This window comes from Brienomyrus brachyistius, chromosome 23 (genome assembly GCF_023856365.1).
Source record: "Brienomyrus brachyistius isolate T26 chromosome 23, BBRACH_0.4, whole genome shotgun sequence".
NCBI lineage: Eukaryota > Metazoa > Chordata > Actinopteri > Osteoglossiformes > Mormyridae > Brienomyrus > Brienomyrus brachyistius.
The window spans coordinates 19137711-19145873 of record NC_064555.1 but is presented as its reverse complement, the minus strand read 5'-3'; positions in this window follow the sequence as shown (position 1 = coordinate 19145873).

The following is an 8163-nucleotide window of genomic DNA, read 5'->3' as shown; positions in this document are numbered from 1 at the left end:
GTTGGAAAGTAGGAACCTTAATTTGGGGCCTTAGGGTGAACCAGTAGGCTTTTGTAAAGTAGAAATTATGCTACTAAAACATACTAAGCTGTGGTTTCCTATCCTACTGGGGAACAGAACAGTTATAAAAACATATCTTGTTGTCTGGATATAAAATACTTTTGCTAACCCTAAGCCTAGCCTCAGATTGCTAACCCTAATTTGGGGCTCAAGGGTTATAACCCTAAAAATCAAAAGGATAGAAAAGTGCTGTAAAATGGATTGGGTTGAAAGGGTTAATGACCTCTTGGGCACAGCTGTCAGCCGCGTGTCTGTCTGTGGAGAGAATGTCCACCTTCTCCAGAGGTTCACTTACTTCGGCAGCAATATTACTGTCTCTGCTGACTCTGCATATGAAGTCAGTAGATAGATTGGGAAAGCAAGGGGGGCTCATGAGGTCACTGGAAAGGGGTGTGTGGCAATCCTAATTTCTTTGTAAGAAGACAAAGGTCCAAGTCTTTAGAGTCTTGGTGCTCCCTGTTTTGCTGTATGGCTATGAGACATGGACCCTGTCCCGTGAGCTGAGATGAAGAATGAACTCCTTTGGTGTCTCTTTGGAAAGTCCTTGGGTACCGGTGGTTTGACTTTGTGTCAAAGGACTGGTTGCTCAAGGAGTCCGGAAAGAAAAACAATTGTTATTGCAGATGACCAGATCGGCTAGACATAGTTAAGGGGATGCCCATGTAACACCTGGCTGCGTCAGATAGAGGGTGGGACTGGATTGTATGCTGACCTGGGGGGTTGCCAGCCAGGATCCCGAGGGGTTTGATTCTGTGGTGGAGACACCGACGCGCTGAACCAGTGCATGCTCCCCAGCCGGACCTGACCTGACCTGATGAGGATAAACTTGATGTTGGACTTTTGGTAGGTGGGAGCCTGGAAAAAGTCCAGCTATTAGATTGCATTAGGAACTGGAATCTTAAATAGCTGGAGCTGAACTGTAGCTGAGATGAATTGGTTAGAATTAACAGTGCACAGGAGGACGACTGGATTGTCCAGGCACCCTGTTTCACACATCCAGAATTTACCTAGGATTCTTAGGGACCCGGTAAATCCAGGTCATCCACACGTGGCTGTGGACTTTGGACATTCCTTTCTGTCCATTAAAACTGTCTGCACTAATCCATGTACTGCAGCTTTTGGCTCTGTGTCACTGTGCCTTTTCAAATGCCCTATTCACCTGGGGCAGGATGACATTAGGTCACTATCTGCCGTAACACCCAGCTGGAAGCTTTTCAAGGCCTTGTCATCTGAAGAGCGAAGCAGTGGAGGTGGAGCTTATGTCAGTACTGCCAATAAATCAAACATGCACAGAAGCACAAGTGTAACACAAAGACACACAGCCTCTGCTCATCCTGAAAACAACATGACAGAGCTGCGAAGAGTCAGCCCTATATATAGCTGGATATTAATCTCGAAGAAATGGGTTCCTTTCTTAAGTCTACAGAATTACCTCTCACTGAATTCGTGAAGAGGAGAAAAGGGCAAGCAGAGGTTAGCAAAGAGCAATGATATTTTTTTTGCATCACCTGTACTGAAATAATCCAAAACTGTAGAAACCTTTTGTCGGTGTATTGTGCAGGGCGTTGTGTGACACGCCTTCCCAGTGCTGGGCCCCAGCCCCTTAGCATTGTACAAGGAGAAGGGAGAACAGCACAGACGCCAAGTAGACCTATAGGATCATGATCCATAGTTCTTATATTCAAAGTGTCCCATGCCTGCCTGTGGCCATGTGTAATTTATAGTTGGTTTCAGATAGGTAGCAATGAAATGGCATATAATCTATTCATGGACTCCAACAGTGGTTACAGGAAGATGAAACCTTTGTGAGAGCTGAGCCCTACACCGCTGTTGAATCCATTCATCCTCTGTAGTTTTGATTTTGCAGACGCAGACAATGGCGTCACGACAAGGATCACGGATATTTAGGTGGCCAAAGACAGTGACATACTGAGGAGGCCCCACCTAGGGCCTTTGCGGTATTTCAGGGAGTTAATGTTGAGGTGGATGAGTAGGGAGGCTGTGCAGTGATGGGATGGCATGGACCTCCACAGTCCTGGCCACGAGATACGAAGGTAACGGACAACCCTCTGGTACAGCTGGTTTAGTGCTCCACAGAGATGAAGTTATCATGTTCTGAAGAACACCGAGAGACAAGGCAACTCAGTTTGGTGAATTCTGCTTGGGGGTATATATTATATTGCAGGATTACCTGGCCTAATTCTTGGCTCTGATATAGTGCATAAAGACATACTGCCCCCTGGTGAATAAGCATCGCCAACATCATCTCATAAATACTTAGATAGTTATGCTCAGACTCACATCTACATATTTACAAATCTATACAGGCAGAAGGAACAAAGCGAAATTAGTATGACATTAGCCAGGGTGACTATAGAAGCTTCTGCAGCAAGCAGGAAGATAGCTGGATGCAGTGTGGCTAAACCTTATAACTAGACAGAGCAGTGGGACTTGCCATTTAATTATTTTTTTTTATTTAAACCATCATCTTATATTACGTGAAACACCATGAGGGAGCAAGGACTGATGCGTAGGGTTGGGTATTGAGAACTGGATCCAAATTAGAAACGGTTATAAATTTTTAAAAACCAGGAATTCAATAAGACATTGGAATTCTGGTTCCACGTATCGTTTCCTACGCATGCATTTTTAATCGGCTATGTAAGGGTTAAGCACAGCAACTCCACTTACACATTTGAACTAGAATTTTTTTTCCTGTTTACAAACTGCGAACACATTTGTCAGTAAAACTGCTGTTTAGGCTTTGTCAGTATCCTGGCATCACAGCATACCGTGCCGTGTTTCCTTTCAGCAAAACTGTATCTTGGTGGATTTCAAAATAGTGCTGCTTTTTAAAAATGTACTCGAAGTACTGTATATACCTGAGCGTAACATCTGGATGGTATCAATAATTATATATCAGACTAATAGTCAATATTTTGGTTATATATGATCCAAGCCACTGTTTTTAGTTTGAAAATACTGCTTTGCTAAGGCAGCTGTTACTTCAGAAATTGCCCACTACTAAACCCGAAGGTCAGATATTATCGGGGCTGAATGTACCACTGAGGTCCCTGAAGTTGGGACCTTATGAATTTCATCAAAGTCGTGAATTGGCTTATAAATTACTTCAGTTCAGCAAAGATTTTTTAACAAACAAAAAAAATTCAGTCCTTGACTTCCACATAGTTCCATCCATCCATCCATCCATCCATCCATCTTCCTGCACTTATTCAGGGTGAGATCATGGGGGCAGCATGGGGGGCATCAGGGATGCCCAGACCTCCCTCTCACCAGCCACCTCCTCCAGCACCAGCGGGGAATACCAAGGCGTTCCCAGGCCAGCCGAGACATGTAATCTCTTCAGCACCCACCCAAAATCAATCATTGAACTGCTGCCTAAGGTGCTCTGGTGCCAGGTGCACTTATGAACACCCTTATGCTCAAACATAGAGTTTGTTATGGACAAACTGTGGTTAGCACAGAAGTCAAATAAATCCAGCAAGTGATCACCACTCGGATTGTTTGAGCAGGTCATTCCTCCCAGTCACACCCTTCCAGGTTTCACTGTCATTATCCATGTCTGTAGTAAAGTCCCTCTGCAGAACAATGGAGAAGGGCGACCGTCTCATTTGCCAGGGTGAACTCCAATGTACTGGCATTGGACTGGGGGGCTAGAAGTAGACCCACCCTGATCCAGCTCCATTACCACATAGATTTTATTCTTTGGTGATTGCAGTGGGAACTGTGGGTTCAGTTTAATGACAAATACCAAATCTAACTGTAACTAATAATACACTACAGTATGTTGCTTCTTTATTAGATGCAACAATTAAGTATTAATCATCTTCTGCTCCTGTAACACATCCACTTCAGGCAGTGGTTTTGTGATCACAGATATCCTTTTTCCCACTATGGGAGGAAAAAGTTACTGTTAATTATGATTAATTCATGTTGGCAGACAAATGAGGAGACGGGCAATACAAGAAAGGAACAGGCTGTAACAGGTTAATATTGAAATGTTATTTCATTTTTAAAATTAAATAAATTATGGTGGGGGCAGATAGGGAGGTGTTAGGTGTTTGGTCCTGGTCTGCATGCAGAAACGTGTGAGCCAAATATGTAATAAACCCGACATACCTGTATTTACCATTCACTGATTATTAAAACTGCATACTATTAAGTTCAGGCCGATTAAACAGAAATGTACAGTATTACTGACATCAGTGGCAAACTGACATCCAAGATTCATGTGTGATTGTTCAACTTATTTATTTGATTTTGAAAACCCTGGTCTTGTTTTAACAAAATATGGAAATAACTACTTCAAATAACCTTTGTTGTAAACATTGAAGCTGAACTCTTTAAAGAGAACGAATGCAGTATTTTGTTCCTGAAAAATATGAAAATCCGTCTTAGGCGTATTATAATCGGAACCAAGAATCGATAAGAACCGGATTCAATGAGCAGAACTGGATTCAGATTTGGAATAAATTAAATCTAAATGATACCCAACCCTATTGGTGTGTGCATGTGATGGAGACCAGAGTGGAGAGCTAATGCGAGGATGTAAACACGATATCAGCCCCCCACGGGCTGGGGACAATTCTGCACAGGAGGTCCATAAGTTCTCGCTTGGCCCTTAGGTCACAACGACACAAACTTTGGTGTTTATGTTTTAAAAAACACCACTTAACTTAATGACTTTTAACTTTAAAACTGAATGAAGTAAACTGTATGTTTATTACCAAAGCACTTATCAGTAATACAGTTAAATTGAATGTGTTGTATTGCATATTGATTTACATGGTGCCCCTAGATTTTGTGTTGGTGCTCTTAACATTTTCTGTAAGGAGCGCCAGCGCTGCTGGTGGAAAAAGTTAGTCTGGAGCCCTGGCTGGATGCCATTGGAACAGAGAAGGGGCCCCTAACTCATGGCAACTCGAGGAAGTGTAGCACTGGGTTAGGGTGTGAGCGTGGGCCACAGGACTGGAGGAAGAGACAGAGAGGTAAGCCAGACTGAGAGGCTAAATGCTTCTCAAAAAAGCTAACAGCTCAACAGAATTACAATATTTGGTTACAAACTCAATGCAGTGAGTTAATATATATTCCCTATTCTGAAATTTGCTATAGTCATATTTGTACCTGGCATTCATCTGACAAGAGTATAACAGAGGGCATCGCATTCATTTATTTACCAGAAATTTTCTTCTAGGCCAGTACTGCCTCCTATAGGAGGAACTGTGATTGAGTACTTTGGGAAACAATAAATGATATGATTGCTGTAATATAAGTATTTTTATATTATTTAATATTATTATTTCCGACTGATCCAGTCAGCCAGGGAAGTGGAGAATAAATAAGGGTTAATGCAGGACAAGCTGCACGTTATTCATTCATGTATGTAATTCAGTGAAATTCCTGCTTAAATGGGTTGAGCGCCATCTACTGATCAGAAACGTCAGAATGCTGTTGTAAAACTAAGTGCATTCTGGGAAACCACAGACGAATCAGATTCTGCTGCTGTCTGTAAATACGTTTCATTGACGGTATCGTGATACCATAATTCTCTTTTATTTCGGTCACTCTCAGGAATGAATGATTTTGTATTTGCTCGAAGAATATGTACTGGTATATCAAAATAACTAAATGCATGTTTACTGAGATCGGGATGTTCCATTCAGGCTGACCTATTACTCAGTGAGTGTGCCGTGTATGGGCGCTTAACTCATTGATGGTGGATTTAAATGATTGTCTTTTCTGTGTTACTTAAAAGATAAAATGGATGATGTGGGAGTGACTTATTTAAACAATAATTTTAAGATCAAATGGTTAAAAATTTTCAGCCATCATTCTTCATCTATCTGGATCAGTGACGGAACAACTGTACACTGACCAATGGGCAAAAACGTATAATGGGCACCCCCCCCCCCCTTTCCAACTTCACACCTAGGGCCTGCCCCCACCCCCCGTTCCAAATTCACACCTAGGGCTTACCTACCCCAGGTGCAGCAGTTGCAGATGATGAAATTTAAGTAGCCTACCAATATTGTGCTTTGTCACATAGATAGTATGTCTGGAATATTAAGGACATTCTATACTAACACACAACACTGTTCTTACACTGGTTCCAGAACAACATTGTACTAGTTGGGCGACTTAACTTCAGTGGTAAACCTTTAGTTATTCTGACAATTTACAGAAAATTGATATTCCTGTGACAGTCAAGGAATATGTAGTTTTTGATGCAATTCCCTCTGGAGCCAGAATGTTATTAAAGGATACAATGTTTTGCCATCTTCCGATATGATTTGATAACAAATCAATATGTGGGAACAAAGCCTGTCAACCTGACACAAACGCCAATGCTGTCCAGGGTTGTGTAAAATTAAGAAGTTATATTTTGTGGCAATATTATATTCATGAATTGGAATTTGAATTGAATTGACCACAACATACAGCCATTGTGAACTGGAATGACAGGAAGAATAATCTAGTTGGTTTCAATTCAAATAAATTCAGTGCAAACACAGTAATACCATTTAACCTAGCAAAACATAAATAAGCTACTTGCCTCAACTATAGCTTGACGGAGAGCCCAAAAAGAGTATTTGATGAAATAATCAAATAGAGAGAGTGAGATTCGTATAGTTTTGGTATCTTAGTAACTCCTACACCCCATTCAGTAAAAACACATTGTTTGTTATTTGAAAGCAGGTAAAGAGCACTTTAGGTGAAAAACTACCCCTCCGTCACATGCCTTTTTTTGAGACTCAAAAATAACATAAAAACCTTTTGCTTTTTGGGTACTTCCCTCTTGAAGGAGACCAAGTAACAGGCAGGTGTTTAATATACAAGTAGTGCATTTACATAAACACTTATCAGCCATAACATTATAACAACCACCAGCCTAATATTGTGTAGGTTCCCCTCGTGCCTCCAAAACAACTCTGACCCACAGAGTCATGGACTCCACAAGACCTCTGAAGGTGTCCTGTGCTATCTGGCACCAAGACCTTAGCAGTCCTGAAAGCTGCATAGAGCCTCCATGGATCAGACTTGTTTGTCCAGCACATCCCACAGATGCTTGATTGGTTTGAGATTTGAGGAGTCTGGAGTAGAAATCAACTCCCTGAACTGTCTTTCATGTTCCTCAAACTATTCCTGAACAATTTTTGCAGTGTGGCAGGGCGCAATATACTGCTGAATGAGGCCACTGCCATTAGGAAATCCAGTTGCCATCAAGGGGTGTACCTGGTCTACAACAATGTTTAGGTAGGGGGTACATGTCAAAGAAACATCCACATGAATGCCAGGAGCCAAGGTTTCCCAGCAGAACATTGCCATGAGAGGATATGGTCTCTGTCAGCTTACCTTGTTCCTGTAGTGCATCCTGGTGTCATCTCTTCCCCAGGTAAATGACAAACACGTACCCAGCTGTCCACATGATGAAACAGAAAACGTGACTCACCAGACCAGGCCACCTTCCACTGCTCCATGGTGTGATTCTGATGCTCATGTGCCAATTGCAGGTGCTTTCGGCAGTGGACAGGGGTCAACATGGGCTCTCTGACTGGTCTGCTGCTACTCAGCCCTATAGGCAGCAAGCTGCGATGCACTGTGTGATCAGACACATTTCTGCCATAACCAGCATTAACTTTTTCAGCAAAAGCTCTCCTGTAGGATCGGACAAGACAGGCGACCCTGTCTTCTTGTCAATGTCAAAGTGACATAAGCATACATAGAGCGTTTTTGTTGGTCTCTTTAAGTTTAGGTTATTCAGTCAAATCTGCTCATTCAATTTTGCCTCGATTCGTCATATTTTGGCAGGTGACGGATGAGGTACAAACACTGACAGCTACAGTCCCTCTTTATTTTTTGCTGTATGACCAAAGCATTGATGTTTAAGACACACATTTAATTTAGCTTGGTTATTAGTACATTCGTGAACAGTGCAACTTGTACCAGAGCTCCGTAATGCCATTTCAGGCAATGCTAATAATAAAGGAAGAAATATATTCCCTGAAATGCAATATATGTAACACTATACATGTCAGACGTGTTTGAATGGACCGCCACGGTTGGCTAGCCACTCGAAAGCAT